This window comes from Symsagittifera roscoffensis, chromosome 5 (assembly GCF_963678635.1).
Source record: "Symsagittifera roscoffensis chromosome 5, txSymRosc1.1, whole genome shotgun sequence".
Classification (NCBI taxonomy): Eukaryota; Metazoa; Xenacoelomorpha; order Acoela; family Convolutidae; genus Symsagittifera; species Symsagittifera roscoffensis.
In genome coordinates this window covers 40,926,564-40,954,528 of record NC_087066.1, presented here as the reverse complement: position 1 = coordinate 40,954,528, position 27,965 = coordinate 40,926,564, and the positions used below count along the sequence as shown (strand labels likewise).

The 27,965-nt window shown below is 44.9% G+C and overlaps 2 protein-coding genes across 2 annotated transcripts in view; one reads left to right on the top strand and one right to left on the bottom strand.

The window, feature by feature from the left end:
- Nucleotides 1-24,087, bottom strand: part of LOC134846147 (zinc finger matrin-type protein 2-like) — a 209,456-nt gene extending 185,369 nt beyond the window's left edge. The window contains exon 1 of the mRNA XM_063863375.1: nt 24,084-24,087. The gene's annotated coding sequence lies outside the window, so the exon portion shown is untranslated. The remainder of the gene's footprint in view (nt 1-24,083) is intronic.
- Nucleotides 1-27,965, top strand: part of LOC134845551 (cytoplasmic dynein 2 intermediate chain 2-like) — a 405,850-nt gene that overhangs the window by 326,199 nt on the left and 51,686 nt on the right. The gene's annotated exons all lie outside the window — the stretch shown is intronic.

Genomic DNA, 27,965 nt, shown 5'->3' with positions numbered 1-27,965 from the left:
GTAGATATAGTTATATCTGCTGCAAACTTCTGTCAATTACCACTGGCACTGTATCTTGAGACACACTCAACTTTCTGGGAGCTCACTGACAGACGACGACACGCGATGAGGACATCGATGTTGTGTCCGGGGAGTATGTGCCAGTCGGTCATATTTGAAAGTTTGACCTTGAGAAAACGTTTAACTCTTGAATTTGGGGTGATATCCAATTTTTCAAAATTTCGAAATAGGCATGTCATGCTAAAGTTTCTCGCGACAACTGAAAATACCAGAATAATAAGATCAGAAGAACTGAACACACACTGATCAGGGGAAAGTATCGAAAAGAGCAGCGGGAAATTGCTATTCGCAATTTCTAACACATAATTCGAACAAGAGTAGAGCTGTCTCATTCTTGGCAAAAGACGGAAAGTAATTTATTTCTTCTCCACTCGCAATCACTTTCCGTCTTCTGCCAAGAATAAGACAGCTCTACAATTGTTCGAATTATGTATTGGAAATTGCGAATAGCAACTTCCCGCTGCTATTTTCGCCTACTTTCCCGCGATTGTAGTTCGGTTCTTCTGTTTTTAATTTTCTGGTACTTTCAGTTGTCGCGAGAAATTTGAGCATGACATGCTCAATTCGAATGTTTGAAAAATTGCATTTTACCCCAAAATCAAGACTAAACGTTTTCTCAAGGTCAAACTTCCAAATATGACCGACTGGCACATACTAATTTATTTCTTCTCCACTCGCGATCAGAGTGGACTAGAGTGAACCTCCAGTGGAAAGGTGGACAGCTGAAGCTGCCCAATGGTACAGATCAAAAAGTTGTTTCTTGAGTTAAAACTTGCTTGCTTATTCAATCTTTTCGAGTTAAACTTAATTACTCAATCAATTCTAGAGTTGCTTTTTGGTTTAGTTACTCAATTCTAGAGGCCGTGTCGGTATGTGACTACCTAATTTCATTTTCTTGAGTGTGTTTTATTTTGTTTTGTTGAAAAATGGAGAGTTTTTAGGTTGATCCATCTGAAATGGATCAAAGGTCAACTGTCTAATAAAAAGTAACTATACATAAGGTTCCAACTCTGTTTTTATCGGCGTTCGCGTATTTTGGGTATTTTGAGACCTGAGGATTGGGGCGTTCTTTTTTTCTAGATTTGGGGTGTTTTTTGGTAGTGGCCTTCAAGCTGTAATGCGGGTTTTAGTTTCAAGTCGCAAGTGAACCGAATTGGCTCCAACCGCTTGAGGTAGAAAAACACAAGAGATAGTGTCCTTGACTCTTGAGCCATGATTATAGGGCCTATTTTTCTTTAACCTCATATGTGACTTAAGTAGGCGACTGTTACAAATCAACTCAGCTTGCAATTGCTACTTAAACTCGAAAAACTTTGACATCAACTGAAAATGTTAAAAACTGGGAGCTTGAGTTAGCCCTTGGATTTTACTCTAGAATTCTGTAATATTGTTATTATGATTATTACTATGATTTTTTTAAATATTATCATTATTATGATTTTTATTATATTGATTATTATGATTATTATTCTTAAAATGATTGGTTAGTTTCTCTCTTAGTTTCATAGATAACAAATTCCAGGAAACGAAACAGATATCGCCGCTCGAAATTTCACTTCCTCACAATCTCAAATTTTCCTAAACCCTTTTTATTATGCCTCATGATAGGCTCGTTGTATTCGTTTTTGATTTAAGATTTTGTAACATTCACCCGGAAGTACATATCGACGCGAAATAAAGCTAGGTTATGAAAAGACTGGCATCTAAACACAACTTTATATGCTTTTTACCGTCTCTACCAAAGCCAGTTCTATATGTGGTCCTTTAACATCGGGTCGACAAAATCATTACTGTTTTTGGGCTATCGGCCAGAACACGCAGATTAACTTAGTTGCATGCAAAAAAATGAGCTCATGTGACGTTCGGCCAGAATGTATCAAAATGCAGTTTGAATTTGATTTTTTATTATAGCAGCTGAACGAGAAAATTTGCGGTTTCAGCGCATTATTTTTGTAAGTCGTTCAGTTTGACGAATTGGGAACGGTCGATTCGGTGTGACATGTTAATTTTCGAATTTTCGATTTGAGCGTGAAAAATACACGTAACGATTTTGTTTTTCGCGACAACTGAAAACTGCGAAAAAAGAACAGAACAACACGTTCGTGAAGACAGATAAGTCGAACGAGAGTATAAAAACAAATTCAGATTGTGATCAGAAGTATTGAAGTATTGACTTAAGACCACTCCGAGTTGTAACGATTGTGCCGCTACAATCCTTACAAAGTGAATCCCGAGAACCAGGAAGGGCGTTGGAACGTCGTGACCAGCCTTCTGGAAAGAGACAAGACAGCTCAACGCCGGGATTCAAGAATTCGGAAGGGTCTCGGGAGAAAACTGTATCTCGCTATTTTAACAACTTTCAGCTTCCTGGAATGTCCTGAGTTGTACTTAATTAATAAAAAATCCATTTTCAGAGTTTGAGAAGCTAGGAAATGAGGGAAAGGATTGATCCATCTTGATGATTTTTATCTACTGAATAAAAACAATAGTAATATATTAAATAGTAGTAGACCTGTTTTTAAGAGTGACCTCGCGGTCTGGGGATACTGAGACCCAGCTAAGAACTCACTATTTCCGCATGTAATTATGTTAATCTGAGCGTTCTGGCCGATGCCGGAAACAGTAACGTTTTTGTCGATCCGATGTTAAAAGGACCAAACAAAGAACTGGTTTTGGCAGAGACGGTTAAAAGCATGTAGAGCTGTGTTTAGACGCTAGCCAGTCATCTTACAACCTTGCTTTATTTTCAGTCGATATGTACTTTCGGGCGATTGTTACATCATGAGTGGGTCTCAGTATCCCCAGACCACGAGGTCACTTTTGAAAACAGGGCTACTAAATATTATGATAATACGATTGTTTGTGTTCAGTAGATAAAACTCATCATATCCATTGGAGATGGATCAACCCTTTGCCTCAACTCCTAGCTTCTCATTATCTGGAAACGGATTTTGACGTTAATTAATCCAATTCAGGACATACCCGGAAGCTGAAAGTTTTTAAAATGCACTTTCAGTTTTCTTCCCGAGACCCTTCCGGATTCTGGAATCCGGACAAAGAGCGGCCTTGACGTCCCTCTGGAAGGGTGTAAAATCCTCCCAACACCCCTCCTGATTCGCGGGAATGGCTCGGTTACGATTGTACAGCTACAATCGTTACAATTCGGACAGTCTCGAACGTAATTTCAATACAGTTCTCACGTCTTTTTTTCACTATCGAGAGTCTATGTTGATATTTTCCAACAAAAATTGGTCTGTTCTGATTCTGATTTTTGCGGCTTTCAGTGTTCGCCAAATTTCAAGGTCGTGACGTGTCTTTTTTCTTCGAACGAATTTTTAAAAATTAGTTGTTCAAATTTTGTTTAAAATATTGTAATTTAAAAAATGGAATTAGAAAGTATGAGCATTAAACAGCGATTTTGAGTGAATACGAATTAAAGTTAGTCCTATAAATAAGCGATATTTATCAGGAAAACGTGGAAACCAGAGACATAAATAAACGTAGATTTTTCTGAAATTAGTTGGTGATCACTAGAAAACTAAATAACTGAAGCAAGTAAAATTTCTTGTAAACCGAATTGATTCTGGTGAAAGATTAAAAAAATAATTGTGACTACTTCAAAGCTTCCAAAATTTATAAGGTACTTTTGACCTTGAGACGTTCTTGCTCCGACTTGGCTGTTGTACAGACACTCGCTCGGTGAAACCCACGTTATACTACACTGGCGACAGTGATGGGATGTTGCAGCTGCTTCTGGTGACGCAGGCGCAGCCGTAGAAAAGAAGGAAGAAAACAACAAGAAGCAAGGAGAACACAAGCGTCTTAATTTAAAAAAGTAATTTAAATATTTAAACTTGATTACTTCCGACTAGCCATGTTGCGTCCCTGTTCCGAAAACCGCGTCACACTAAACTTATGTCCCGTACCCTTGTCAATTCTTCGGCTGATTGTGAAACATTTTCAAACCAGTTTTTTCTGGCACTGGAACTTGTTTTGATGACACTTTTGAGCCCGTACTAGCTTTCTATGAGTTAACTAAAGTGCCCAAATGGCCACAGGCGTGGAAATTTGCGCTAAAAATGTCACTCCCTGCCTGGAGTTCATGCAATGGGATTCCAATAATTGCTAATGTACCAATGTAATTTCTTGTTTTCAGTAAAGAAATGGGTAAAAAGCAGCATCAGGGAGATAAAACATATGTCAGCGCCAATGAATATGCATGGTATTTTGGTGGCGAAAATGCAGAAAAACTCCAAGCTGCCAAAGGAATGGGTTTCAGGAGATTGCCTTTCGATCATTGTGCGCTTTCAATGCAGCCATTTACTACGCCATTTGCTACTAGGGATGGCTATGTATTTGAAATTTCCTCGATACTGCCCTTCTTAAAGAGAAACGGTCAGAACCCAGTAACCGGAAAGAAGTTGTCATCAGAGGTATTTCAGAAATTTAAGATATCCGATAAATTTGTTAAGAACTATTTAAGATAGGCTTATTTCAGAAATTTAAGATATCCGATAAATATGTTAAAAACTAAAATGGAACATGTAATTCTGACTTATTTCAGAAATTTAAGATATCCGATAAATTTGTTAAAAACCAAAATGGAACATATAATTCTGACTGTTTTTGAACTTTAGTTTTTATTTTAAAAGCAACACAAAACTACTAAGGCACTTTTTACGTTTTAACCTTAACTTGCATGTTTCGTTGTACAGTTTTTTTTGGCTAATTATTTTATTTCTTTTTTTTTAAATTCTTCTATTGCTAGATATCTATTTAGTTTCTATTTAGCAGTTTCAAATAGCAACTACGTATTGGATTACAAAATTTTGAAAGAAAAGCTGACTGAAAAATACTGGAAATTGTGCTACGATAAATTTACTGGGAGCAATTTATGTACTTGGCGAATTGTGCCAGTCGGTTAGATTTGGAAGTTTGACCTTGAGAAAACGTTTAGTTTTGATTTTGGGGTGAAATGCAATTTTTCAAAAGTTCGAATTGAGCATTTTATGCTCAAGTTTCTCGCGACAACTGAAATTACGAGAAAAAGAGGATCAGAAGAACCGAACTACGATCGCGGGAAAGAAGTCGAAAATAGCAGCGGAAAATTGTTATTCGCAATTTCCAATACATAATTCGAACAAGAGTAGAGCTGTCTTTTTCTAGGCAGAAGACGGAAAGTGATCGCGAGTGGAGAAGAAAAAATTTCGAGTGGACCTGAGTGAACCTTCGGTGGAAAGATGGACAGCTGAAGCTGCCCATTGGTCCAGATCAAAAGATAGTTTCTTGAGATAAAACTTGCTTACTTCACACTTCTCGATTTAAACTTAATTACCCAATCAATTCTAGAGTTGCTTTATAATTTAGTTACTCGATTCTAGAGGTCGGTATGTGAACTTCTAATTTAATTTTCGTGAGTGTGTTTTATATTGTTATGTTGAGTTAAGGAGTGTTGTTAGGTTGATCCATCTGAAATGAATCAAAGGTCCACTGTCTAATAAAAAGTAACTATACATAAGGTTCCGACCCTGTTTTTAACGAAGTTCGCATATTTTTTCAATTTTGAGACCTGATTATGGGGCGTTCTTTTTTTCTAGAGTTGGGTGTTTTTTGGTAGTGGCCTTCAAGCTGTAACGCGGGTTTTAGTCTCATGTCACAAGTGAACCGAATTGGCTCCAACCGCTTGAGGTAGAAAAACACAAGAGATAGTGTCCTTGACTCTTGAGCCATGATTATAGGGCCTATTTTTCTTTAACCTCATATGTGACTTAAGTAGGCGACTGTTACAAATCAACTCCGCTTGCAATTAATACTTAAACTCGAAAAACTTTGACATCAACTGAAAATGTTAAAAACTGGAAACTTGAGTTAGCCCTTGGATTTTACTCCAGAATTCTGTAATTTTGTTATAATGATTATTATCATGATTATTTTTAATATTATCATTATTATGGTTATTATTATAATGATTGTTATGATTATTAATCTTATAATTATTGGTTGGTTTCGCTCTTAGTTTCATAGATAACAATTTCTAAGAGGCGAAACAGATATCGCCGCTTGAAATTTCATTTCCTCACAATCTCAAATTTTCTTAAACCCTTTTTATTCTGCCTCATGATGGGCTCGTTGTGTTGTTTTTTGATTTTAGATTTTGTAATGTTCGCCCGGAAGTCTATATCGACGGAAAATAAAGCTAGGCTATGAAACGACTGGCATCTAAACACAGCTTTATATGCTTTTTACCGTCTCTACCAAAGCCTGTTCTATGTGTGGTCCTTTAACATCGGGTCGACAAAATCATTACTGTTTTTGGGCTATCGACGAGAACACGCAGGTTAACTTAGTTGCATGCAAAATAATAAGCTCATGTGACATTCGACCAGAATGTATTAAAATGCAGTTTGAATTCGAATTTTTATTATAGCAGCTGAACGAGAAAATTTAAGGTTTTAGCGCAATAACTATGTAAGTCGTTCAGTTTGACGAATTGGGAACGGTCGATTCGATGTGACATGTTAATTTTTGAATTTTCGAATTGAGCGTGAAATACACGTAACGATTTTGCTTTTCGCGACAACTGAAAACTGCGAAAAAACAGAACAACACGTTCGTAAAGACAGATAAGTCGAAGGAGAGTATAACAACAAATTCAGATTGTGATCGGAAGTATTGACATAAGACCACTCCGAGTTGTAACGATTGTGCCGCTACATTTCTTACAAAATGAATCCCGAGAACCATGAAGGGCGTTGGAACGTCGTGACCAGCCTTCTGGAAAGAGACAAGACAGCTCTTCGTCCGGATTCAAGAATCTGGAAGGGTCTGGGGAGAAAACTGTAACTCGCTATTTTAACAACTTTCAGCTTCCTGGAATGTCCTGAGTTGAATTTAATTGATACCAAATCCATTTTCAGAGTATGAGAAGCTAGGAATTGAGGGAAAAGGTTGATCCATCTCCGATGAGAATGATGATTTTTATCTACTGAACACAAACAATTGTACTATGATAATAACTAGTAGCCCTGGTTTCAGAAGTGACCTCGTGGTCTGGGGATACTGAGATCCAGCCATGATGTAACAATCGCCCGAAAGGTACATATCGACTGAAAATAAAGCAAGGTTGTAAGACGACTGGCTAGCGTCTAAACACAGCTCTACATGCTTTGAACCGTCTCTGCCAAAACCAGTTCTTTGTATGGTCCTTTCAACATCGGGTCGACAAAAACGTTACTTTTTCCAGTATCGGCCAGAACGCTCAGAAAAACAGTATCCCCAGACCACGAGGTCACTTTTGAAAACAGGGCTACTAAATATTATCATAATACGATTGTTCGTGTTCAGTAGATAAAACTCAGCATATCCATCGGAGATGGATCAACCCTTTGCCTCAACTCCTAGCTTCTCATTATCTGGAAACGAATTTTGATGTTAATTAATTCAATTCAGGACATACCCGGAAGCTGAAAGTTCTTAAAATGCACTTTCAGTTTTCTTCCCGAGACCCTTCCGGATTCTGGAATCCGGACGAAGAGCGGCCTCGACGTCCCTCTGGAAAGGTGTAAAATCCTCCCAACACCCCTCCTGATTCGCGGGAATTGCTCGGTTTTGGTTGTATAGCTACAATCGTTACAATTCAAACAGTCTCGAACGTAATTTCAATACAGTTCTCACGTCTTTTTTTTCAATATCGAGAGTCTATGTTGATATTCTCTAGCGAAAATCGGTCTGTTCTGATTCTGATTTTCGCGGCTTTCAGTGTTCGCGAAATTTCAAGGTCGTGACGTGTCTTTATTTTCAAACGAATTTTTAAAAATTAGTTTGTCAAATTTTGTTTAAAAAATTGTAAGTAAATAAAATGGAATTAGAAAATATGAGCAATAAACAGCGATTTTGAGTAAATACGAATTAAAGTTAGTCCTATAAATAAGCGATATTTATCAGGAAAACGTGGAAACCAGAGACATAAATAAACGTAGATTTTTCTGAAATTAGTTGGTGATCACTAGAAAACTAAATAACTGAAGCAAGTAAAATTTCTTGTAAACCGAATTGATTCTCTGAAAGATAAAAAAAATAATTGTGACTACTTCAAAGCTTCCAAAATTTATAAGGTACTTTTGACCTTGAGACTTTCTTGCTCCGACTTGGCTGTTGTACAGACACTCGCTCGGTGAAACCCACGTTATACTACACTGGCGATAGTGATGGGATGTTGCAGCTGCTTCTGGTGACGCAGGCGCAGCCGTAGAAAAGAAGGAAGAAAACAACAAGAAGTGTAACAGTCGCCTACTTTAGTCACATATGAGGCTTAAGAAAAATAGGCCCTATAACCATTGGCTCAAGAGTCAGGGACACTATCTCTTGTGTTTTTCCGCCTCAAGAACGGTCGGAGCCAATTCGGTTCGCTTGCGACATGAGACTGGAACCCATTACAGCTTAAAGGCCACTACCAAAATACCCCCCCACTCTAGAAATAAAAACGTCCCCATACTTAGGTCTCGGGATACCCAAAATACATGAACGCCGTTAAAAACCGGGTCGGAACAATCCGCTTAGTTACTTTTTATTGGACAGTGGAACTTTGATCCATTTCAGATGGATCAACCTAAAACTCGCCTTATCTCAACATAACTATCATAAAATACACTCGAGAAATTTAAATTGGAACTTACATATCGACGCACTTGAGTAGGAGGAGTAAGTTATAACTGAGCAGCTTGAGAATTAAGTAATATAACTAAATAAGTTTTAAGGCCAATTAGTTTCAATAACAGAAGTAAGTTTTGTCTCTAGAATCAAAGTCTCTGAATGAACCCTTTGGACACTCGAGTTGTCCACTCTTCCATTCAGAGTCCACTCCTTTCCATTCGAATAATTGTTCTGTCTCAAGTCCGTATTCGATTCTCCTGTTTTCAGGACAAGACAGCTCTACTCTCTTGATATTTCGTATCGAGAAATTGCGAATAGCAATTTCCTGCCTTTTTCTTGAGTAGTTTCCCGCAATTGTTAATTCGGGTGTTCTGATTTCTGACTTTTTCATTTTCAGTTGGTTCGAGAAAATTGAGCATGACATGCTCAATTCGAATCTTGCAAAATTAAAATTTCACTCCAAAATTGCGTATTTCTCAAGGTCAAACCCCTAGACATGACCGACTGGCACATACTCCCCGGACTCGAGATCGATGTCCTCATCGTGTGTTGTCATCTGCCAATAAGTCCCAGAGAACCGAGTGTTGCTCAAGATACAGTGCCAGTGGTCATTTACAGAAGTTTGCATCGGACTTAAGTTTATCTACCTTGCAAAATTCACGACCATATAAAATTTTCACACTACCGCTAAACAGCAATCAAAATCTGCACACACCTGCACCCATGAATCCCCGCTTTTTAAGCTGGTAATTTTTAAAATTTCTTTTGTCCTATTTCAGTCAGAGAATTGTCATGCATCAATTTGACTTATATACTAGATCTATCATATTAATAACAATATCTTATTCGTCTAAAATTTCTTTTTCGTGAACCCAGATTTCATCCAAGTTCACGCTCAAGCCCCCTCCCTCTCAAGACTCAAGACTCTAGAATTTCCTTTCGAGCCACTGGCTCACCTCATGTTCTTCGCCTTCGAGGTACCTGATACCGGTGTTCTTGGCACTGTAATTTGTTCCAATAGTGCCTCCTCGTCATCGGAGCTAATCACAATTTCCTCCCAGGCCTTCAGCTGTTCATAGGCTCGCATCCACTCTCTCTGCTCTTGCAACCTTTTCAATTGACTTGGTAGGCCTTTCACCTTCGACTCCCGGTTCAAGCAGAAGGAGTTATGAAGACTCAAGCTCACATTCCTCGCCAGATCCTCCTCCAGTATCGTTTCCCTCGCTCTAGAATTGTCTCTGGATATTCTGCCTACTCTTTTCCACCCCGCCGTGATTGCGTTTCGATGGGTTAGCAGAGGTCTCTTAAAGGCATCTGGCCCTATTTCAGCTTGGAATTGTCGATATTCCTTCTGATGTTTCCTCATGTGGTTCTTTGTCACTGCATACAACCAGGATGTTAACGTCGCACGAAACCAAGGAAAGAATCTCAGGCGGCTCCATATGTGTCTGACTTGCACTGGTATGGCGAATACCTTGCATGCAGTCTCGAACAACTCCAGTCTCCTGCTGTAATCTATCGCATAAATCGATTCAGCTGTTGGCGCTCTCGATTCTCTGTACTTCGCTATATTCTCCTCAATCCATCTCAGAGCCAGCATCGTGCTTACCACTAAGATGGTCACCTTTTGTCGATACTCCGGTAGTCCTAGCGACTTAATTTCTTCTACGTCCCAGATCAGACAGAGATTGGCGCGGTCCGGGAACCACACTGTCTGCGCCAGACAGTGGCATGGACAATCTCCATGCGTGAGGTCAATGCTTCTAAGGTTGCGTTCTCCCGAAGCTTCTAGGAGAGGCTCAAGTTCCATCATTTTCTCATGCACCACGTCGACTTCTTCCGAGCTTGAAGCACCTACTGCGGGTTTCCCCACCACGTTCTGCTTCCCATGATCACTTGCATTTTCGCTCTCCAAGCCTAGAAGTTCTTCACCCCAGATTTCACTCAAGTCATCTCTTTGCTCCTTTGGTACTGCTCCTCGGATCTTCCTCAATAGCTTGTGTGAGTGGTGTGACATCCGAGCTAGTCTCACGCACTTGGGCACTGAGAAGGCTTTGTCTATCATCACCCTCTGGCTGGACACCTCCACCATCGCCATGTGTAGTGGATAGTGGCTCCCACATAGGTTAGCCAACACTGATCCCACTAAGGATTTTGCATTTAGAGGCAATCCATAGGCTTCGCTCATGGGAAATCCCATCTCTGCCTCGAGTCCGATCTTCCAACTCTTGATGTGCTTCTGGTTCACTTGTAGCACTCCGGGCCATGATTCCACGCTTAACGCGGTCACCAGGTGATGTTCTGACTCTAGCCTCTCCAGTGACTGGAGACTGCACATTCTTGAGAAGAATCCCAAGGCTGTCGCTAGGTTCACGGTGGTCCTCGCGTAACATTCAGCCACTATCTGTACCTCACTCTTCTCCCTTTCAGTGATATCTTCAAACCAGGTAGTGAGGTCCTCTTTCTGGAAAGATTGTATCCTGACGCATAATCGTCCATCACAAATATGTTCGCCATTACTGCATGTCGAATCAAGACAACTGCCCGGCTCCATCCTCCTCACCGGCTCTGTTCCACTTGTCACCTCACTTGATTCTTTCACCTGAGGCAAGATCAGTTTGTGTACTATGCTCAAGATCGCCAAGTCCTCATCCTCTGTCGGTGCCAATCTCACTCGCTCAGTGACCTCCTCAATCATACTTGCATGGGGATGTGGACACCAGGAAGGTCTGAGTAATTTCCATACCACTCCCAGGTTCGTGATCAACACGCCACTCCCATCACCCATTTTTAGCTCCACTCTTTTGCTTGAGCGTGGCACACTTATCACTCCCGGCATCCCCTCAAGAACCAGACCCAGGCTAGGTCTCTCTCTCTCCACAACGTCTATCTCCACTATCTTCTCTGTCCAGAACTTCAACAGCTCCGCCACTTCATAATTTCTGTTGGCTCCTCCAGCTTCCAGGTCCAAGAAGGGGTTGTACGCCATTCCCATTACTCCAGAAACATATTGGTACTCTCCCTTTCTGTTGAGTTTCAAGTACTCCCCTGACGAAGCCAGGTTGCGGTGAACGTCGTGCTCCTCTTCGAACTTCTTGTTGTAGAACCTCCGTATCTCATCCAACTTCCTATGGTTCTCCAGAGATTGCCTAGAACCATCCTCCCTCTCTATCCCAGTGCTCTGATACACATTCAAGATGACTGTGGAGACTCTCCTTTCCAACGTCTTGCTTGCGACTGCTTTCTGATGACATGCTAGGATGGTACTGTCAGTCATCATCGACATCGTCCACCTCAAGAAACAGGTTGCATCCTTCCTCCTTGCCAGACTCAAGCCTGAGTTGTCCTTGGCAACGTGCTGCATCAACATTCGGTATATCTCTAGATTTTTTCCTCCCAGCTTCAACTTGTCGTATGAAGTCAGCGTTTCCAGCTCTATCCCCAACAGGCTCCACGCGAACATCAGTTGTCCTGCAGTCCTGATAAAGGGATTCGCCATCAGTGGTGGTGCCGATGAGGATGTCCTCATCGCCTCTTCAAAATGATCCTTCAATAAGTTCTGCCAGGATCTCTTCAGCTGGTTTGCCAACTCTATCTTGTTGACCTCAGCCTTCTGCTGGGTGGCCCAGCTGTATCGTTTGCGAGCCACTCCACTGTTCAACTTCTTCAAACAGCCTTCCATCTCCTTCAATGTCTCGAGAGCTATCCACCATGGTCGGGAGGTGTTTCTGGTTTTACTTTTCTCAAGTGGATCACTGGTCACTTGCTTCCCGACAGCGTGATGTTCACTTGAGACCCACTCTTTGCCAACATCTACTTCCCAGGTCTGCCCGCTCGTCGAACCTCGCTTCATTTTTATTCTTTGAGGTTTGAAATCCTCCTCCGTCACTGAACTAGTGGGATTCTCCATTTCTTTTTCTATGTCGAGCAGTTTCCTCGGTTCGTAGCTACTCTTGTAGGCTGCCGTTTTCCATCGCGCCAGAACCATGGGAGCCGTCTCTCTCAAGTCTTTTTCCGAGACCGCGTCAGCTGAAGGACTGCCCATTCCCTCCACGTCTCTCTTCCTCTTGCGAGACCTCACGTCTTTGCTTGGGGGCGTCATTGGTATCATCACTGATTCAACTTCCTTTTCTCCAGCCAACTCTTGCCTCCCCCCTGCTCGAGCCTTAAGGATATTAGTACTTTTAATCATATTACTAGTTCCTACCTTATCCCCCCTTGTACACTTAATTATTTTATTGTCAGTTTTCTGTTTCGGAGTAGAGCTGTCTTTACATTTGTCTTCTCTGGTCTTTCTTGACTTTCTCAACTCGACCATTTTGTTCAGTAGTTCCACTCTAGCTTTCTCTTCTAAACCCGTCCCCACCAGGACAGGCTCACCAAACTTCACCACCGTGTCCCACAGTTCTTCTTTGAAATTATCCAACGTGGTGTCTTCATCCACTTCTCGATTGAATTCGCTCAAGAACTTTTGCCAAGCATCTCCATCCAGAGTGCCCAGGAAGGCGTCTCTGTTTGCCTCGAAGGTATTCTTCTCCCTCCTCTCCGTACTCAAGAAGATCATTCCCATGTTGGGATTCTCGCTTGTCAACGACATTTCCGGGTACTTGCGAGGGGACGAGGTCAAAGGTGGCGTGGGAGTATCTGCCCAGTTTTCTTCACTCAGGTCTTTCAACAATTCCTGCGCTGTGAATTCCACTTCCGTTGGCTTTTGCTCCGGTGTGTTTCCCACTTCCATATCCTCTCCTGCCTCACTGAGGGTTTCATCCATGCTTTCGTCTCCTGACTCTGCTTCCCTTCTCTCAAAGATCCTCTTGAATCGATCTGCCACGGTGCCACTCTTTTTATCCCCAGGGATGTCTACTGGAAGGGGTGATGGTGTCGCTGAACTCGTCGCCTCACTTTTTGTCAGTGCCACGTACAATGGACCTGCTGCATCTAACTTCTTTCCTTCTCTATTACGCTCCATCAGCTCAAGTCCGTAAGGTGCCCGGTACTTCCTTGTGGCAAATAGCATCGCGTCTGCTTTCAGTGCTACATGCCCTTCTTCCACTATCATCCTGCCGTCGTCCCATACCGGCCGCTGGTTCTCTAGGCCTGCCCGCTTAAGTACTCTCAAGGTATCTTGCACGTCGAATTTAGGGGGCATCGACCCTCTGATCTTCTTGGCTTGAGTCGTCCATGAGTTTATCTTCACATCGCTAGTATGGAAATAAATTGCTGCAGTATAGCCGATGAAGAGCGGATCCCAGCCGTCAGTAAACTCCTTCTGCCGTTCTTCAGTCGTGGTTCTCGCGTAGGAGGATGGGACAACCAGGGAACTGTTCATCCCTAGGGTCATTCTCCTCACTATGGGGAACTCGGGAATGCTCGTCGGTAGGGCTTCTCTCTCCAATATCGCTTCCAGCTCCTTTTTCACCAACTCGAAACTTTTTGTCCATGCAGGGATTCTCAAGATTTCTTGTCCATTGGCTGCCAAGAGATTCAAGTTCCAAAACTTGGGGTAAGTTTCGATGGGGCCCTCGCGCTTGCCTCCCATCCGGCATTGCATTTGTCCTCGGAAACTGTACACGATCAACTCTGGATCCTTTACCTTTCCGAAGAGCACCGTGTTGCTCATTTGTGCCCTTAGCACCTCTTGCTGGCACCAGTTCAGTGTCGTTCCATCCAGTACGCTTATGAGGCTCACGTGGGTCACGGAGTATCGATAAGCTGTCACCAAGGGATCTGGAAATGCGAACGTGACAGCCGGTCCATATATACAAGTCACGACCTCCCCCAGCCCCCGGATAATCCCCATGGGATCCGATCTCATGGCTAGGCATAGATCCATTAATAGGGGCATGCCTCCATTCACTTTCCTCCACTCCTCTCTGGTCTTCGGGCTCTTTTCTTCGCCAGTCAGGTGCCTGTTCTGCATCAGTAGATACTGCACGAGCAGCGTCCTTAGCCCGGCTGCACACTTGTACGAGTAGGTCTCAATACTCGAGTGTGTTCTTCCCATCGCCAGGGGCTCCCCATACCTCATCAATCGGTGAAATGACGCCAGTTCACCGTGGGTCAGGAGTACTAACGTCAAGTATCCATCTATTCTGAGGGTGTCCACACCACGACTGAACATGTATGCGGGGCCCATATTAAACAAGTATCTTGGGTAGACCAGGTACAGCGCCAGCAACAGGCTGATCGGCATATTCAACATCTCCTGTATAAACGCATCAAAGATCGTCTCCTTCGCACTGTACACCTCAGTCAGGAACTCTCTTCCCCAACAAGGACTCAAGAACTCGAGAATCTCATGATCCCTCCTCGTCTTCAGCTCACCCCACGCGTGCTCTCTCCAAAATCCTCCAATCGTGACCTCATTGGCTGCCGTGACGAACCTGCCAACCGTCATCCCCTTTTCCTCAGCTTTTCCCAGTTGCTCCTCGAGAAACTCCCAGATCTGCTTCACCAGAGGCGGCGCATCCTCTCTTGTTTTCCTCGTGGCATTTTCCAACCTTGGGCTTAAGAAGGGCCATCTGCCTCCCTCTTGCGCCAACCGATTCCCCATCGACTCCAGTTGTTTTTCCGATGTGGCCACGTTCTGCCTTTCGTTGTTTGGCCCTCTAGATCTGCTGGTCGAGCTCGTAATGGTCAACTCCATGTCCCGAAACCACAGACTAGCCGTCAGGTGAATTATCACTGGGTGATCATCCCTAAGGATCGGGCTGAGCTTAAGTTGCCTGGCAAAGTTAGATATTTCCAGTAGGAGGACCTCGTCCAATACGATGAGGATATCAGCCAACTCGTGAAAGCCTCTCAATGCATGGGAGACGTCCGCCCACGCTGCTGCGAGTTCTGACTTGCACAGCCTCAAGTTCGTCGGTTCCAATTCTCGGTTGGGAGCTGCCATCAGGACACGCCACCCATTCCCCTCTGCGATCAAGATCAAGATCGCGTACACGAATTGCAGAGCCAGCGGCATGCTCGAGTACCCGGGGGATGTTGTGAACGCCACTTTTGTCTTGGCGCCGAATCTTGAGGCAACATTCTCCTGTACTTCATTAATCGCCGCGAATAAGGTCTGGATGGCCTCCCAGATCCTCTTTGGCGTAGGTTCACCACCCTTGAGCTGCTCAAGAAATCCCGTTGCGTGCAGATGATCGTTCATCCCCGCAAACAGCAGTAACTCAGGTTCGCAGGGCATTTCTGACTTTATTGCCACTACCAGGGTCAACATCTGGTTCAGTTCCGCACCCGGCAAGGTGTATATCAGGGTTTCTGGCCAAAACAACTTGGGAGACGTACCTTCGAAATCCGATCCTGCCACGATCACCACCCTTGCTGCAGCTGGGTCTGCTCTGTCGTAGACCGCTAAGGTTTTGGCCAGTTGCGCCTGCCCACAGGGTTTCCCATATCGGGGGTCATTGGCCAATTTTGCGCCTTCGTATTCGGCGTCTGGTAACTCCATCTCTCTTGGGTTCATCAGTTTGTCGACCACTCTCAACTGTGCTGGAGTGGCCACTCTAATTCTGGCAATGCTGGTCCGGTGCTTGGGAGGCTCCACCACCAGTCCCGGGCTCCCCAAGGACTTGAGAGGTCTGTAATTAATTGGTCCCATCATCGACCTAGTGGGAATTCCACTCAGGTCTGCTGTCTCTGTCAACTTCGCTCTCGAGAAACGCGTTTCATGAGCCTTCAACCAGTCCACGCACTTGTGCCTCCCCAAGTCTTCATGTGAGACCTGCTCAAGACCCAAAGCCCTCGCTAGCTCCTGTCTACACTCTAGGTCTTCCAGATCCAGTTCCTTGACCTTCTCCTCATACTTCTGTCTGCTGGTCTCCAGTGGCTTCTCTGACCTCTTTTTCTCCGCAACCACCACTGAGGACATTACCGACCCCTGGGGAGTTGCTGATGTCACTTCATCAGCTTCCATGGGCGTGGTGCTCGGCAACTTGGCCCGGCTATTCCTCTCACTATCTCTAGAATCGGCCCTCTCGCCCAAGCGACTCGACAAAGATCTCGGGTTGAAGAAGGGTGGGTTTGGGGGTGGCCCGAACGTGACCTGTGCTGTTTCCAGCAAATCCGTCTCTAGCGCGCATATATGCTTTTGAAAGACGTCGTTCAACCATTCCACCCCTCTGGGCCTGTCAAAGTGAATGCCATCCGCAGATGCATTGTCAGGGAAAGAGGTTAATTCCATTTGCTCAGCCACGTCCAGTAGCCTAAGGGGAAGGACACTCCTCTGATGAATCTTCCTGATTGTTTCGTTCAGGCTGCGCACCTTCGTATTCATCTCTACCGCATGTTGATCCGCTCCCATGTTGTAGGGAACAGTACACACCGTGAGAATGGACGGGTCCATTTGGATCCGTATCTCCTCGAGAATGCAGCTCATCTTTTCATGCAGCCTTGTCACCTTCCTCGCTTCCCCCCTTGACACATCATTCGTCCCGACCATCAGGGTGACTGTGTACACGCTCACCATCCCTAGCATCTCAAGAGTCGCTAACATCTGCGGCGTTGCGGCTCCGGCGAAGCTCAAGATTCCCGTTTGCCAATGGGATTGGATCCGGGTCAGCACCCGCAGCAAGCTGTCTCCAATAATCAAGTGAACCGAGCCTTCAGGCACTCGAGGATACGTGAAGTACTCCACCCAAGTCGCATCGTGGAAGCAATCTCTTCTCTCTCTCTGCGCCGGATTCCAGTCTATACGATTGTGCTTGCGATATCTCCCATCCGTATTCTTCTTGTAGCTCGAGATCATCACACTCCTGACAGGCTGTTCCCCCCAAGTCGAGGGTAAATCCACTCTTACCGGACTCTCGTGATTCCTCAGCTGTAACCTCTCCTGCAACTCTTTCAGCCGTGACGAGCCGCCACTACTACCTGGGGTCGAACTCGGTGTGTATCCAGGCAGCGCGACGTCCATCAATGGTCGTATTACTTGAGTCTCCATTCCACGCAGGGAGGACGTTGATTCGGGTGGTATCCATACCTCCAGCCCCTCATTCATATGTTCTTGCGCCGCACGATCGAGGTTGAATCGTCCCTTTGACCTAGGAGCTTCGTCCACCTCCATGCGTGACTCTGGCCTTGAGACAGTCACTACCCGCTCTTTGGGCCTAGCCCCTTTTTGCATATCGAGCTCGCGCTGTTGTTGCTGGATCCTCTCAAGTTTTGCTTGGTCTCTCTCGAGAGCCTGCTTCAGCTGCTCACAATTCGCGGCATTCTCCCGCACCCTTTCTGCCTGCAGCCGTTCCGCCTTCATTATGTCCAATTCTCTCCGCGCTTGATCCCTCTCGAGCACCGCTTGATCCCGGTCGAGGTTAGCCTTATTCTTCTCCCGCTGGGTTCTCTCGAGTTCTTTTTTCATGGCACTGACGTCCGGATAAGCCTCCCCCGTCTGCTGTGCCCGTGACATCGACGGTACTTTACTCGTACTCTGGCTCGCGGGCCTGACTGATGGTCTGGCCGGCAGTGGGAATTCCCCCGCGCCATACTCTGTGTTGTTGTTTAGACCAGGGTTCCTCGCCAAATCGAACCCCCTTATCGCTCCATCCACGTTCCAGGACAGCCATCTGGTCTGTGCTTGATCGGACACCCCTTCAGTGGTGTAGCCTACCATCAAGACCGCCTCCGTCGCAGACTCTCGACACTCGCCCTCATCCTCCAATTGTAGGATGGCGTTCAGCATCACTGCCATTCTCTCGTTCACTTGAGTGTAATCCAGATCTCTCAGCCGTCTGTACAGTTCGTCAAGTGTGGGCTTTTTCAGAGCCGATGGCATGGACTTCCAGTATCGATCGGCCATTTCTGTGACTTCGATTGACTCTTTGAGTATTAGTACTTGAGTTTTACCTGAGCAACTTGAGTTTTACCTGAGCAACTTGAGTTTTACCTGAGCAACTTGAGTTTTACCTGAGCAACTTGAGTTTTCTTGAGATGTCGTTCTCTTCTTTTGATTAAATACAGATGAGTAGTCAATTTGAGATCAACAAATCAATCTGAAAATAACACCCGATATTTAGACCGACAAGCTATGTTCCTAACCAGAAAGCCCCATTACTTTTATGATTAAAAACCCTCCCCTTTTCGCCCTACTAAAATGATTCAATTTAAATTTTCTAAAAAACATGCAGACACATTTTATGTTTTAGCACCATCATTCATTTAAAATGATAATTGTCATGCCAATCACATCTTAAGATCCCCTTACCTGCGCCGCACCCCAGTACCTAACTCAAGACTCCTCCCTCACACCCGACTCGATACCTCCATGTACCCGACTCAGGCGATGCTCAAGTAGTACTTCTTGTGAAGATGCACCATTATCTCGGTTTCTGCAAAGACCACATGTAGGATAGCATACAATTCCCTCGAGCTCAGTTTGCCCCTGTTTGGGTCGTACACCGGCATCGAGACCTCCACTATTCCTCTTTCAATCATGAAGTCACGTAGTCTTGTCAGTGCCAATATCACGTGTTCGGGATCAATTGTGTTTCTGTCGTTGACTCTCGTTACTAGGAAGCAGAGGTATTTGCCCGGGACTTGTGCCACTGACGGTGGAAGCGCTGCTATGCCTCCCAGTCCTGGCCTCTGTCTGAACAGAAACTCTACGTTCTGGTACTCTCTTTTGAAGTCAGCCTCCAATCTTGATTTGAAACTCATGTCCGCCGTGATGCAGATCGCGCTGGTCCTGTTTGACAGGATGAAGTCGCTATCCGTTATCATGATGTTCTCTGAGTATTCATTGGGTATTTCGAATTTCGTTTTGAAATTCCTTCCTATGGTAGGCTCTGGTTCTTCTTCCTCCAGTTCCAATCCGCTTGTTTCCCTCACTTCCTTGAGCTTCTTTATCATCAAATTTTCGGTGTGGGTAAGTCCTACCCCCACTCCCCGGACAAAAATATTTATCGACGTCCCCGTCGATGTCGGGTCTGAATTGTCCTTAGGGATGTCCAGTGGCCTATCTGTTGCTGTCCATCCGAAAAGAGGGTCCTCTGTCTTCATGTAACTTGCTGCTGATACATCGATTTGCTGAATGCTTTGTCCTTCGCGGCTCTCGTCCTTGACATCACGCATCCACTCTAGAATCCTCAAGTTCGAGTTCTCCCTCCTTTCTATTTCACTCTGCTCGAGGTCCGTCTCCAATTCTGGCGTCGAGTAATCATCCTGCGGATAATGTCCACCATCGTCAATCACTTGCCATTCCTCTTCGGCCTCCAGTTCGCCTGCGCTTAGTAGTTCATCGCCCAACTTGTCTGGCTGTATCTTATCGATCAAGAAGTCATCCCCGTACCTATTGTACCTCATACCTGTTCGTTTACGATTGCCCGTCCTGGTTTCCGGTGGTGTTGGTCGATCCGGTTCCATCCACTTCGGTACCTCGTTTTGCTCGGGATCGTTCCAGTCTTCTTCTACAAATGAACCTGCATCCGACTCCACTTCTATCTTTTCGTTGTCGTCCAAACTCAAGTTCTCATTACCATCATTTTTCTCTCTGGTGCCTTTCTCATTCACTTCGCACGCTGGTTCCACCACCAGGTAGTCAAGGCCCTCCATGTCTTTCGGCAGGCACCAATCCTCCGGGGACGGAACGTGAGGTTTCAGATTTTCGTAATGTGCTGCTCGCCCTGTACTCAAGCGATAGAACCTTCCTTGTTGATGTACTTCCGTAATCATGAACGGTCCTCTCCATTTCTTGAGTAGTTTCTTTGTTCCCTTGGGCGGTATGACATTTTGAAAGACCCACACGTATTGGCCCGCTTCGTATGGCTTTGCTCTCAGTATCTTTTCGTCATATTTCTTGCGTTGCCTCGTTTGCGCTTGTGCCGTGTTTCTCCGACATAGCTCGTTCAGCTCTTGTTGTCTTCTGATCGCTTCCTTCACGTATGCTTGAGGCGACGTCCTCTTCCCCTCGTACTCCGGATAGAAGAATGTCAGAGGCATTGCCCTTTCCCTGCCCGTCAACATCATGAAAGGGCTGATACCCGTTGTAGAGTGCTGGGTACTATTGTAGGCTCCTACTACCTGTGGCAGGTATTTGTCCCAGTCCGTCATGTACCTTGAGCAGTACACCCTGAGCATGTTGACAAGTGTCCTGTTCTGTCTTTCTACCAACCCATTGGTCTGTGGATGATAGGTCGTCGAGTGTGCTTGAGCAATGTGTGACCTCTTCATCAATTCTTTTGTTAAGTCCCCCACAAAAGCCTTGCCGTTGTCTGACTGGAAAGTCATTGGGCAACCATACCGCGATATCCAATGCGTTATCAGGTGATCACATGTTTCCTCTGCTGAGGCTGTCTGGCACGGAACTGCTTCCGCCAACTTGGTGAAGTGATCTATTATAACTAGTATTTGGTTATAACCCGATTCCGTCATGCAGATTTTCTGATGGTCTATCTGCACCACTTCATTGAATTCCGAACTCTCGACCGACTTGAGGGGAAACTTCATCTTCCTTGGGTCTTTTACTTGAAGGCATGCTAGGCAGGCATTCACCCATCTCTCGCAAGCTTTTCTCATTCCCGGCCAGTCAAACCTGTGAAGTATCCTTTGTTGTACTTTATCTATCCCCTGATGGCCCATTTGGTCGTGTGATCTGAAGAGCACTTCCGTTTGGTACAGTTGTGGTAGTATGATGAGGTTGTGTTTGTGTAATATCTTTTCCTCATCTCTTCTCTTGCACGCTACCACCCCTTCCGCTGTGTGGTAAAGTAAGTCTCTCTTTTCTTTGTAGAACTGGCTCAAGATCTTGTAGCTGTCTTCCTCAAGTTCCCCCTTCTCCTTGACTCCAGAATGGATCCATTTGGAGAGGTTACTTGTTATTTTGTCATTCTTCTGGGCCCTTATTAGGTCAGACAGTCTATATCTCGCCTTAACGTGCTCCTTTAACGCCATGATCTGTCCATTCATCTCACCAGGATTGTGGATGTCATCGCTCAGTTTCACACATATTATCCTTTTCATGATCTTCATGTCGTCCTCTGGTACCAGATTCGTTCTGACGTTTGAGTTGCACGATAGTTCCCTAAGAGGCTTTCTTGAAACTGCTATTTTCTCGAGCTCTTCTCCACCTCGTACCTCTTGCATTTCCAGATTGTACGTTCCTGAAGATGGATCTGTCTGTAATTCCCTGTCGTGCTGTCTCATCTTCTCTTCCGCCAGTATCATACATAGACTGTCTTGATCCTCACTGTTCTCGTCCGAGTCTTCATCCCATTCTTTACGCTCCCCGGACAATTTTCCTTCTCCGGTTTCGTCTTCTTCCATGAATCTGGACCACTCCCCGGACTCTTGATCTAATCCCAGGTGTTCAATTTCTTCTCTGAATGTCACTTTCTTATCCCTGACTTTTGTTTGCTCCAGAATTTTTTCGGGGATTTTCTCAACTAGTGATCGCACAACTTCCTTGCTATCAGTGGTGATTCCTTTTGAGATGTCAGTATTGTTCACTGTTTTTTCTCTCCGAAGTATGGTTAGTTCCGGTGCCTCCTGACTTTTCCCTTGGATCACGGGTTTGTCATCCGATAGTTTCTCAAGCAACCTCATTAAGTCTTCATCTATTTGGACTGTTCCCTCCTCTACCTGGGTGAGATCGTGACCTTTTGCCTTGAGTGTTTCCCTCACGATTTTGGACTTGAGCATTATTCCTACCGGAATCCCTCTGCTTTTCTTCAAGATGGTCTTTTCAAGAGACTCTTTTGGCAATTCGGGATGATCTTCAATCGGTTTACCTGATTTGTCCAGCCATCTCGTGAGTGGAAGACTGTCGTATGTTTCTTTGTCCATAAAGGAGAAACCATCTTTGATCTCAGGTCTGTCCGCCTCTCTTTGTTCTTGTCTCTCGTAGAACTCCGTCTTCTTGCTCAAGCTGTCGGCATTTTGATGTTTGTCTCGCGTTCTATGTTCAATTATCATGTTGTATCCGTCCAAGCGAACTATCCATCTCCCAATGTAGCTCTGGTCCATTGAGTACGTTTTCAGCCAGCTTAATGCTCGGTTATCTACTCGCAGCTTGAAAGGTTCACTGCCTAGGTACGCTCTGTATTTCTCGACAAAGGTGACCACTGCGAACATCTCTGCTTTCGGTGCTCCGTACTTCATTTCTGTGTCACTTAGGACTTTGCTCCCGTATGCTATTGGTCTCAAGACTGTCTTCCCATTCCATTCTTGTTCTTGATGGAGAACCCCAGAAATCGCGACTACCGACGCATCTGTGTCCAGCACGTACATCCCCTTCTCAGTCGGCATACCCAGTACTGGTGCCTCACATAGCTCTTTCTTTATTCTCTGGAATGACTCTTCTGCTGCGTTGTTCCACGTGAACTTCTTGCCCTTGTGTCTCATTAATTGTTGCATCGGGTATACCTTGTCCGCGTAGCCTTTGATGAACTCCCTGTAATAGTTAGCGAAGCCCAGGAAGCTCATCAACTGGTGCTCTGTCTTCGGTGATTTCCAGGTTAGGACTGCTTCCACGGCGTCTGGGTCAGGTCTGATGCCGTGCTTGTCTACCATCCTGCCCAAATATTTTATTGAGTCCTTGAGTATTTCACACTTTGATGGTTTGCACTTCAGCCCCGATCTTTTCATGCACGCGAACACCTCATCAAGTCTCTCAATGTGGTCTTCTAGTGTTGGCGTTGCTATTACCACGTCGTCCACATAGCACATTACCAGGTTGCCGTACTTCTTCGTCACGCCTATCAGCGCGTGTGCCATCAGCCGTTGAAACGTGGCTGTGGCATTGCAGAGTCCAAACGGCATCCGTTTCCATTGAAACAGACCTAACTCGCAGGCGAACCCTGTCTTGTCCCTGTCTTGTTTCCTTAATGGTACCTGCCAAAAAGCCGAACCTAAATCAAGAGTCGTAAAAAATTTTGCATCACCTAACTTCGATAGGCTTTCATCAATTCTGGGTATGGGATAGGCATCCTTCACCGTGACGGAGTTCAGGTATCGAAAGTCACAACAGAACCTCAACTGGTCGCCTTTCTTTTTGGCCATCACTACTCCACACGCCCACGGTGACTTGGATGGTTCTATCATGTCATACTCTAGTAACGTCTCGATTTCTTTTCTACACGCGTCCGATTTGTGTGGGGTCATACGCCTCGCCCCCTCCCTGTGCGGTACCGCGTTTTCCTCAAGTTCTATTTCATGCTCCACAAAATTACAACACCCGATATCCGCCTTATGCCTCGAGAAAACTTCTTCGTTCCGCTCTAGTACGTCTTTGATGGCTTCGAGCTGTTCATCTTTCAGTTTGCCCCTCAGATGTTCAATCTCCGGCAGAACCGGTTTATCTGTCTGCATCTCATCTAGTGTGGGTCGCTCTGGAAAGTTTGAACAGCTCGACAGCCCATCGTCCGTTTCTGACTTAAGTGATTTAATAAGGCCTGAAGAATATTTAATTTTTTGCAATCGTCTCAAGATACAAATTTTATCCCTGTGATTGGGACAATCAACAACTTCATTTTGTTTTAAGTTCTCAATCGTTTCATATCGAGTTTTAACCGGCAAAGCATATCCCAGTTTCCTCCCTCTCTGTATCGTGATCGGTATGTCAAGGGTATTCAACAAGACACTGACGCAGAGACCACTCTTCGTTATCGAAAATGATCTTCCTAAAACAGCAGCACTTTGACTATTAGGGTTTGGAACTATACATACTTGCTTATTGTCACTTAGTTCATTGTAGTTTTTCATCCTCAAGCTCACGATTGCTGCTTCATTAGCTTTTAGCCTCACTCTCCTACTCAAGAATACCGGTGCTTTGTTTTCATTTGCCATTATTAAATTTACCGGTTTGATTGCGTACCTCCTATCCGGGTTCCGTATCCTGAACATTGCATTATTTAGATCAATCGTTACGTCGAAATTCCTGATGAAGTCTCTGCCCAAAATGAAATGGTCAGATTCATCCAGGTTTTCTACCACGATGAAGCTCATCCACAGGTTACGTTCTCCCAAATTGAGGGCTATTATCGGCGTCCTGCCTAGCACCCGAAGGGCCCCTTTGTTCGCAGCTGACAGCCGTATTCTCGAGTCTATCAAATCATCTTTGTTGAAGCCCATTCGCTCCCAAGTCTCAATTGGTATGACACTCAAGACCGCTCCCGTGTCAAGTAACCCACGTAACTGAGTCTTCTTTCCACTTATGTCCAACACGTGCCCTGTCACGTCTGCTTCCGTTCCGATGTGCATTGCATCTTCTTCAAGCATAGCACAGTGTCCAATCGATCTTACTTTCAATTCCTCCTTCCCTACATAGATTTGTCCAATCAGGTCTTCGTCGCATGTTATCATCGTCTTGGTATAGATGTTGATTCCATCTATGTTTAGCATAACCTCGTGTGGACCGTAAGCTTCAGTGTATCTGTTATCAACACGTACCGACTTGCTGCCCCCTCTCGTGAGTAGTGCCCTGAGCGCTCTAGAAGTAGTTCGTGGACTTATTCCACTCAAGTAGTCTGCATACACGTCAATGTGCATTAACGTCTGGTCGCTCGGCTCGCTCAAGTTTCTAGTCACCTCGTGGCCGCCCACTGTGATTATCGACATTATTCTTGCTCCGATTTTCGATATTCCAAAGGGTTTACCTGTCACCATTTTCACGGTGTTACAATTCCCGTTCTTTGTTGAGCCCGTTCTAGCCTCTGGTACTACGTTCGTTCCGGTTAATGCTTCGTTAAAATTCTGTCTCTCGATCTCCAACTTTAGTCGTTGCTCTATTTCTTTCGCAGCCAGATCTTGTTTCACTTTGGCAATTGCTTCCGTCGCCGCTCTCTCATAATTTATCTCTAGAGAGCTCCCGGCCGCGGACTCTAACGCACCGCTAACATGTGTTACAGCTTTCACTGTCTTCGTCGGCAATTCGGTGTTTGGTGCCCCTAAGTTCCTAGATTCGAACTCGTTTTGCCTGTTCCGCTGATTCTGCACCGCCGCTAATGCCAACTTATGTTTGGGGTGATTCTGGTCCTTGACCGCTTCCCAGAACAAGGGACAATCCATTCTGAAGTGCCCCTCCTGGTTGCAGAAAAAACATCTGGCGCCTATCTTGATGATTAAGCCATTATAGTACTCGTGTTCCTCCATCTGACTCATGTCCTCCTCATCCGGTGCATAACCTAGGCTCTTCATGCCTTGTTTGTACGTTGTGCAGTCAGCCACATGATGATCCGCTGACCCGCAGTTCGCGCATGATCTGCGCTTATCCATATCATCTCTAGGTTTGTACCATGATGACCTCTGGGGTTGGCTTCCCCCTTGCGTGTTCCTGTTTTCAGAATATGAGTATTTCTTAGGTTTCATCAGCATGTATTCTCTTGATTTCTGTCTCATTTCTTCTGGGGTGGGTGCGCTGTCCTTCGACAACGTGTAGTATGTTGCTAACATTGTCCTTAAGTCATCACTTTTCACCCCATCAATGAACTTCGAGGCAATGCTAAAGTTCCGTCTGTTTGTCGACTCCTCTGGGTCACTCCTCCTTCTCAAGCTCTCGAGGTCATCTAGGAACCGATCTATTGACTCGTCGTCCCTCTGTCTCCTTTTTTCAAATCGCATCATCGCTTGATGACCCTTCATGCCTGAGCCGAATCTGTTCAACAGTATTTCAAAGATTTTGTCCGCGGTGTCGCGTTCTTCTTCTTTCTTCGCAACCACACACTTTAATGCCGTGCCTTCTAAATTGCTGAGTATGGCTGTGCACGCTTGTCTTTCGTCACTCAAGTTATCTTGCTCTAGATGTAGTCTCATCACTTCCACCCAAGTGTCAATGCATCCATCGGAGTCATCTTTGAATTCTTTTGGCTTCTTGAATGTTTTTCTTGATTTTCCCTCTCTCCTGTCGCTCGAGTCAGTGTTCCTCGTGGCGAAGGCCTCTAGAGTCCTGTTCATCATCTCCCAAGTGCTGGCCCATGTCATAGCATCCGGTCCTGAGTTGCTGTTGGTTGTTGAATCTCCCGGACCAGTCGTCGTGTTCGACGTTCCACTCTTCATTATTGTTTTCGCAGCTGTTGGTGCTATGCTTATCGCATCCCTGGGTATGGGCAACGGTGTCGATTGCCGTTTGTTTCTTTGTGGTTCTACAAAATCAACTCTGGTGCCTTGCGTACGATCCGCTGCCGGTCTCTCTTGTGGTGTAGAACCTCTCAAGATTGCATCCAACTTCGCCTGTATTGCACACGAACTCTCTGCTTGACTCTTGCTCATTGTGTCCATTCTCCTTTCCAGGCTCCCTAATTGGCTGTTAACATCATCATATCGGTTCTTCAACTGTTGCATGTCTGTTTTGATGTTCTTTTCTCGTTCTTCATTGGTGGCCTCTACCTTGTCTGACATTTCCTTGAGTCTCTCCTCTGTTGCCTTAGCTAGGTTAAAATAACTGTCTAGATACTCGTGCTTGTTGTATCTTATCTCCTTTTTTATCACCTCTCTGTCTTCTTCACTGTTCTTAAGTCTTTTGTCGATCTGATTTAATTTCGCCAACAAATCGCCCAGCTCAATGGTAGTCTCTTCATGGTCAGCCGTGGGTTTCTCTTCGGCCATAGCCTCTGCTTTAGCTTGTTCCTCATTCTGGCCGGTTTCTGTCGCTTTCGTGCTCACTGTACCAAATGTTCGTGCTCTTTCTGCTTTTGGCTCTTCAGTCACGTTTTCTCTCATTTTTATTCCGAACATTATTCCCAATTTTTCCGTAAAAGATGTCCTCTTTACTTGAGAGTCTTCTTTCACCGTTTCTTCGATGTTGCCTATTGCATCTTCCGCGTCATCTATCGGTGAGAACTCTATGGGTTTCTGGTTCGGTTCCTCTGTATTGGGCATTGGAGTTGACTCTGTCGCCATCTTCCCTGTTTCATCCACACTTTGATCGGGTGTCTCTAGATCAATCTCGATGGTGGGTTCTACTCTCTCCCCTTCCGTGCCCTCTTTCGCCCTGTTCTCCGCTGTACTCCTTGTGCTGACCATGTTAACTGAAAAGTTCTTCTTTGTTATCTTCGGACCCATTGGTGTTGCTTTGCGTAGCGACGAATTATACCTTGCTTCGGTCGATCTTTTTTCAGCTACCGGTACCCTGCTCCGCCTCATTATTTACAATTGTTATTATTTACAATATTATTATCTACAAAAATTCTATTCTAAGGTTTAAAAACTCCAAGGAAAAAGAAATTAATAATTCGCTAAAAACAATTTTTCTTGAACTCTTGTAAGCTCTTTTCGTGTTAGGTTAGGATAGGGAACGTGTTGTTATACTTGGTGCTTCAACCTAA